Below are 8,081 nucleotides of genomic sequence, written 5' to 3' on the forward strand. Positions count from 1 at the left end.
GTGCCGAGTTATTCACTGCGCATGAAGAAATGACCACCTCCAACGTTTGGTTTATGTTTTATAAGCATTTTTAATTTTATTGCTTAAATCGCATTTTCTCGGGGAGCTGAGCACTTTTTCTGAATTGTGCCGCTCCCGTCACTCTGGTTAGGTTGGCATCGAAAAAAACGCTCTCGGGTGCTTTAGAGTGCCGAGTTTATCACTGCGCATGAAGAAATGACCACCTCCAACGTTTGGTTTATGTTTAATAAGCATTTTTAATTTTATTGCTTAAATCGCATTTTCTCGGCGAGCTGAGCGCTTTTTCTGAATTGTGCCGCTCCCGTCACTCTGGTTAGGTTGGCATCGAAAAAAACGCTCTCGGGTGCTTTAGAGTGCCGAGTTATTCACTGCGCATGAAGAAATGACCACCTCCAACGTTTGGTTTATGTTTAATAAGCATTTTTAATTTTATTGCTTAAATCGCATTGTGCCGCTCCCGTCACTCTGGTTAGGTTGGCATCGAAAAAAACGCTCTCGGGTGCTTTAGAGTGCCGAGTTATTCACTGCGCATGAAGAAATGACCACCTCCAACGTTTGGTTTATGTTTAATAAGCATTTTTAATTTTATTGCTTAAATCGCATTTTCTCGGCGAGCTGAGCACTTTTTCTGAATTGTGCCGCTCCCGTCACTCTGGTTAGGTTGGCATCGAAAAAAACGCTCTCGGATGCTTTAGAGTGCCGAGATTATTACTGCGCATTAAGAAATGACCACCTCCAACGTTTGGTTTATGTTTTATAAGCATTTTTAATTTTATTGCTTGAATCGCATTTTCTCGGCGAGCTGAGCACTTTTTCTGAATTGTGCCGCTCCCGTCACTCTGGTTAGGTTGGCATCGAAAAAAACGCTCTCGGGTGCTTTAGAGTGCCGAGTTATTCACTGCGCACGAAGAAATGACCACCTCCAACGTTTGGTTTATGTTTTATAAGCATTTTTAATTTTATTGCTTAAATCGCATTTTCTCGGCGAGCTGAGCGCTTTTTCTGAATTGTGCCGCTCCCGTCACTCTGGTTAGGTTGGCATCGAAAAAAACGCTCTCGGGTGCTTTAGAGTGCCGAGTTTATTACTGCGCATGAAGAAATGACCACCTCCAACGTTTGGTTTATGTTTTATAAGCATTTGTAATTTTATTGCTTAAATCGCATTTTCTCGGCGAGCTGAGCGCTTTTTCTGAATTGTGCCGCTCCCGTCACTCTGGTTAGGTTGGCATCGAAAAAAACGCTCTCGGTGCTTTAGAGTGCCGAGTTTATCACTGCGCATGAAGAAATGACCACCTCCAACGTTTGGTTTATGTTTTATAAGCATTTTTAATTTTATTGCTTAAATCGCATTTTCTCGGCGAGCTGAGCACTTTTTCTGAATTGTGCCGCTCCCGTCACTCTGGTTAGGTTGGCATCGAAAAAAACGCTCTCGGGTGCTTTAGAGTGCCGAGTTTATCACTGCGCATGAAGAAATGACCACCTCCAACGTTTGGTTTATGTTTTATAAGCATTTTTAATTTTATTGCTTAAATCGCATTTTCTCGGCGAGCTGAGCACTTTTTCTGAATTGTGCCGCTCCCGTCACTCTGGTTAGGTTGGCATCGAAAAAAACGCTCTCGGGTGCTTTAGAGTGCCGAGTTTATCACTGCGCATGAAGAAATGACCACCTCCAACGTTTGGTTTATGTTTTATAAGCATTTTTAAATTTATTGCTTAAATCGCATTTTCTCGGCGAGCTGAGCGCTTTTTCTGAATTGTGCCGCTCCCGTCACTCTGGTTAGGTTGGCATCGAAAAAAACGCTCTCGGGTGCTTTAGAGTGCCGAGTTATTCACTGCGCATGAAGAAATGACCACCTCCAACGTTTGGTTTATGTTTTATAAGCATTTTTAATTTTATTGCTTAAATCGCATTTTCTCGGCGAGCTGAGCGCTTTTTCTGAATTGTGCCGCTCCCGTCACTCTGGTTAGGTTGGCATCGAAAAAAAACGCTCTCGGGTGCTTTAGAGTGCCGAGTTTATCACTGCGCATGAAGAAATGACCACCTCCAACGTTTGGTTTATGTTTTATAAGCATTTTTAATTTTATTGCTTAAATCGCATTTTCTCGGCGAGCTGAGCGCTTTTTCTGAATTGTGCCGCTCCCGTAACTCTGGTTAGGTTGGCATCGAAAAAAACGCTCTCGGGTGCTTTAGAGTGCCGAGTTTATCACTGCGCATGAAGAAATGACCACTTCCAACGTTTGGTTTATGTTTTATAAGCATTTTTAATTTTATTGCTTAAATCGCATTTTCTCGGCGAGCTGAGCACTTTTTCTGAATTGTGCCGCTCCCGTCACTCTGGTTAGGTTGGCATCGAAAAAAAACGCTCTCGGGTGCTTTAGAGTGCCGAGTTTATTACTGCGCATTAAGAAATGACCACCTCCAACGTTTGGTTTATGTTTTATAAGCATTTTTAATTTTATTGCTTAAATCGCATTTTCTCGGCGAGCTGAGCACTTTTTCTGAATTGTGCCGCTCCCGTCACTCTGGTTAGGTTGGCATCGAAAAAAACGCACTCGGGTGCTTTAGAGTGCCGAGTTATTCACTGCGCATGAAGAAATGACCACCTCCAACGTTTGGTTTATGTTTTATAAGCATTTTTAATTTTATTGCTTAAATCGCATTTTCTCGGCGAGCTGAGCACTTTTTCTGAATTGTGCCGCTCCCGTCACTCTGGTTAGGTTGGCATCGAAAAAAACGCTCTCGGGTGCTTTAGAGTGCCGAGTTTATCACTGCGCATGAAGAAATGACCACCTCCAACGTTTGGTTTATGTTTTATAAGCATTTTTAATTTTATTGCTTAAATCGCATTTTCTCGGCGAGCTGAGCGCTTTTTCTGAATTGTGCCGCTCCCGTCACTCTGGTTAGGTTGGCATCGAAAAAAACGCTCTCGGGTGCTTTAGAGTGCCGAGTTTATTACTGCGCATTAAGAAATGACCACCTCCAACGTTTGGTTTATGTTTTATAAGTATTTTTAATTTTATTGCTTAAATCGCATTTTCTCGGCGAGCTGAGCACTTTTTCTGAATTGTGCCGCTCCCGTCACTCTGGTTAGGTTGGCATCGAAAAAAACGCTCTCGGGTTCTTTAGAGTGCCGAGTTTATCACTGCGCATGAAGAAATGACCACCTCCAACGTTTCGTTTATGTTTTATAAGCATTTTTAAATGTATTGCTTAAATCGCATTTTCTCGGCGAGCTGAGCGCTTTTTCTGAATTGTGCCGCCCCCGTCACTCTGGTTAGGTTGGCATCGAAAAAATCGCTCTCGGGTGCTTTAGAGTGCCGAGTTATTCACTGCGCATGAAGAAATGACCACCTCCAACGTTTGGTTTATGTTTTATAAGCATTTTTAGTTTTATTGCTTAAATCGCATTTTCTCGGCGAGCTGAGCACTTTTTCTGAATTGTGCCGCTCCCGTCACTCTGGTTAGGTTGGCATCGAAAAAAACGCTCTCGGGTGCTTTAGAGTGCCGAGTTTATCACTGCGCATGAAGAAATGACCACCTCCAACGTTTGGTTTATGTTTAATAAGCATTTTTAATTTTATTGCTTAAATCGCATTTTCTCGGCGAGCTGAGCACTTTTTCTGAATTGTGCCGCTCCCGTCACTCTGGTTAGGTTGGCATCGAAAAAAACGCTCTCGGGTGCTTTAGAGTGCCGACTTTATCACTGCGCATGAAGAAATGACCACCTCCAACGTTTGGTTTATGTTTTATAAGCATTTTTAATTTTATTGCTTAAATCGCATTTTCTCGGCGAGCTGAGCACTTTTTCTGAATTGTGCCGCTCCCGTCACTCTGGTTAGGTTGGCATGGAAAAAAACGCTCACGGGTGCTTTAGAGTGCCGAGTTTATTACTGCGCATTAAGAAATGACCACCTCGAACGTTTGGTTTATGTTTTATAAGCATTTTTAATTTTATTGCTTAAATCGCATTTTCTCGGCGAGCTGAGCACTTTTTCTGAATTGTGCCGCTCCCGTCACTCTGGTTAGGTTGGCATCGAAAAAAACGCTCTCGGGTGCTTTAGAGTGCCGAGTTATTCACTGCGCATGAAGAAATGACCACCTCCAACGTTTGGTTTATGTTTTATAAGCATTTTTAATTTTATTGCTTAAATCGCATTTTCTCGGCGAGCTGAGCACTTTTTCTGAATTGTGCCGCTCCCGTCACTCTGGTTAGGTTGGCATCGAAAAAAACGCTCCGGGTGCTTTAGAGTGCCGAGTTTATCACTGCGCATGAAGAAATGACCACCTCCAACGTTTGGTTTATGTTTTATAAGCATTTTTAATTTTATTGCTTAAATCGCATTTTCTCGGCGAGCTGAGCGCTTTTTCTGAATTGTGCCGCTCCCGTCACTCTGGTTAGGTTGGCATCGAAAAAAACGCTCTCGGGTGCTTTAGAGTGCCGAGTTTATCACTGCGCATGAAGAAATGACCACCTCCAACGTTTGGTTTATGTTTTATAAGCATTTTTAATTTTATTGCTTAAATCGCATTTTCTCGGCGAGCTGAGCGCTTTTTCTGAATTGTGCCGCTCCCGTAACTCTGGTTAGGTTGGCATCGAAAAAAACGCTCTCGGGTGCTTTAGAGTGCCGAGTTTATCACTGCGCATGAAGAAATGACCACTTCCAACGTTTGGTTTATGTTTTATAAGCATTTTTAATTTTATTGCTTAAATCGCATTTTCTCGGCGAGCTGAGCACTTTTTCTGAATTGTGCCGCTCCCGTCACTCTGGTTAGGTTGGCATCGAAAAAAACGCTCTCGGGTGCTTTAGAGTGCCGAGTTTATTACTGCGCATTAAGAAATGACCACCTCCAACGTTTGGTTTATGTTTTATAAGCATTTTTAATTTTATTGCTTAAATCGCATTTTCTCGGCGAGCTGAGCACTTTTTCTGAATTGTGCCGCTCCCGTCACTCTGGTTAGGTTGGCATCGAAAAAAACGCTCTCGGGTGCTTTAGAGTGCCGAGTTATTCACTGCGCATGAAGAAATGACCACCTCCAACGTTTGGTTTATGTTTTATAAGCATTTTTAATTTTATTGCTTAAATCGCATTTTCTCGGCGAGCTGAGCACTTTTTCTGAATTGTGCCGCTCCCGTCACTCTGGTTAGGTTGGCATCGAAAAAAACGCTCTCGGGTGCTTTAGAGTGCCGAGTTTATCACTGCGCATGAAGAAATGACCACCTCCAACGTTTGGTTTATGTTTTATAAGCATTTTTAATTTTATTGCTTAAATCGCATTTTCTCGGCGAGCTGAGCGCTTTTTCTGAATTGTGCCGCTCCCGTCACTCTGGTTAGGTTGGCATCGAAAAAAACGCTCTCGGGTGCTTTAGAGTGCCGAGTTATTTACTGCGCATGAAGAAATGACCACTTCCAACGTTTGGTTTATGTTTAATAAGCATTTTTAATTTTATTGCTTAAATCGCATTTTCTCGGCGAGCTGAGCACTTTTTCTGAATTGTGCCGCTCCCGTCACTCTGGTTAGGTTGTCATCGAAAAAAACGCTCTCGGGTGCTTTAGAGTGCCGAGTTTATCACTGCGCATGAAGAAATGACCACCTCCAACGTTTGGTTTATGTTTAATAAGCATTTTTAATTTTATTGCTTAAATCGCATTTTCTCGGCGAGCTGAGCACTTTTTCTGAATTGTGCCGCTCCCGTCACTCTGGTTAGGTTGGCATCGAAAAAAACGCTCTCGGGTGCTTTAGAGTGCCGACTTTATCACTGCGCATGAAGAAATGACCACCTCCAACGTTTGGTTTATGTTTTATAAGCATTTTTAATTTTATTGCTTAAATCGCATTTTCTCGGCGAGCTGAGCACTTTTTCTGAATTGTGCCGCTCCCGTCACTCTGGTTAGGTTGGCATCGAAAAAAACGCTCACGGGTGCTTTAGAGTGCCGAGTTTATTACTGCGCATTAAGAAATGACCACCTCCAACGTTTGGTTTATGTTTTATAAGCATTTTTAATTTTATTGCTTAAATCGCATTTTCTCGGCGAGCTGAGCACTTTTTCTGAATCGTGCCGCTCCCGTCACTCTGGTTAGGTTGGCATCGAAAAAAACGCTCTCGGGTGCTTTAGAGTGCCGAGTTTATCACTGCGCATGAAGAAATGACCACCTCCAACGTTTGGTTTATGTTTTATAAGCATTTTTAATTTTATTGCTTAAATCGCATTTTCTCGGCGAGCTGAGCGCTTTTTCTGAATTGTGCCGCTCCCGTCACTCTGGTTAGGTTGGCATCGAAAAAAACGCTCTCGGGTGCTTTAGAGTGCCGACTTTATCACTGCGCATGAAGAAATGACCACCTCCAACGTTTGGTTTATGTTTTATGAGCATTTTTAATTTTATTGCTTAAATCGCATTTTCTCGGCGAGCTGAGCACTTTTTCTGAATTGTGCCGCTCCCGTCACTCTGGTTAGGTTGGCATCGAAAAAAACGCTCTCGGGTGCTTTAGAGTGCCGAGTTATTCACTGCGCACGAAGAAATGACCACCTCCAACGTTTGGTTTATGTTTTATAAGCATTTTTAATTTTATTGCTTAAATCGCATTTTCTCGGCGAGCTGAGCGCTTTTTCTGAATTGTGCCGCTCCCGTCACTCTGGTTAGGTTGGCATCGAAAAAAACGCTCTCGGGTGCTTTAGAGTGCCGAGTTTATTACTGCGCATTAAGAAATGACCACCTCCAACGTTTGGTTTATGTTTTATAAGCATTTTTAATTTTATTGCTTAAATCGCATTTTCTCGGCGAGCTGAGCACTTTTTCTGAATTGTGCCGCTCCCGTCACTCTGGTTAGGTTGGCATCGAAAAAAACGCTCTCGGGTGCTTTAGAGTGCCGAGTTTATTACTGCGCATTAAGAAATGACCACCTCCAACGTTTGGTTTATGTTTTATAAGCATTTTTAATTTTATTGCTTAAATCGCATTTTCTCGGCGAGCTGAGCACTTTTTCTGAAATGTGCCGCTCCCGTCACTCTGGTTAGGTTGGCATCGAAAAAAACGCTATCGGGTGCTTTAGAGTGCCGAGTTATTCACTGCGCATGAAGAAATGACCACCTCCAACGTTTGGTTTATGTTTAATAAGCATTTTTAATTTTATTGCTTAAATCGCATTTTCTCGGCGAGCTGAGCACTTTTTCTGAATTGTGCCGCTCCCGTCACTCTGGTTAGGTTGGCATCGAAAAAAACGCTCTCGGGTGCTTTAGAGTTCCGAGTTTATTACTGCGCATTAAGAAATGACCACCTCCAACGTTTGGTTTATGTTTTATAAGCATTTTTAATTTTATTGCTTAAATCGCATTTTCTCGGCGAGCTGAGCACTTTTTCTGAATTGTGCCGCTCCCGTCACTCTGGTTAGGTTGGCATCGAAAAAAACGCTCTCGGGTGCTTTAGAGTGCCGAGTTTATTACTGCGCATTAAGAAATGACCACCTCCAACGTTTGGTTTATGTTTTATAAGCATTTTTAATTTTATTGCTTAAATCGCATTTTCTCGGCGAGCTGAGCACTTTTTCTGAATTGTGCCGCTCCCGTCACTCTGGTTAGGTTGGCATCGAAAAAAACGCTCTCGGGTGCTTTAGAGTGCCGAGTTATTCACTGCGCATGAAGAAATGACCACCTCCAACGTTTGGTGTATGTTTAATAAGCATTTTTAATTTTATTGCTTGAATCGCATTTTCTCGGCGAGCTGAGCACTTTTTCTGAATTGTGCCGCTCCCGTCACTCTGGTTAGGTTGGCATCGAAAAAAACGCTCTCGGGTGCTTTAGAGTGCCGAGTTTATCACTGCGCATGAAGAAATGACCACCTCCAACGTTTGGTTTATGTTTTATAAGCATTTTTAATTTTATTGCTTAAATCGCATTTTCTCGGCGAGCTGAGCGCTTTTTCTGAATTGTGCCGCTCCCGTCACTCTGGTTAGGTTGGCATCGAAAAAAACGCTCTCGGGTGCTTTAGAGTGCCGAGTTTATCACTGCGCATGAAGAAATGACCACCTCCAACGTTTGGTTTATGTTTTATAAGCATTTT

Source organism: Syngnathus typhle, unplaced genomic scaffold, assembly GCF_033458585.1.
Source record: "Syngnathus typhle isolate RoL2023-S1 ecotype Sweden unplaced genomic scaffold, RoL_Styp_1.0 HiC_scaffold_41, whole genome shotgun sequence".
Lineage (NCBI taxonomy): Eukaryota > Metazoa > Chordata > Actinopteri > Syngnathiformes > Syngnathidae > Syngnathus > Syngnathus typhle.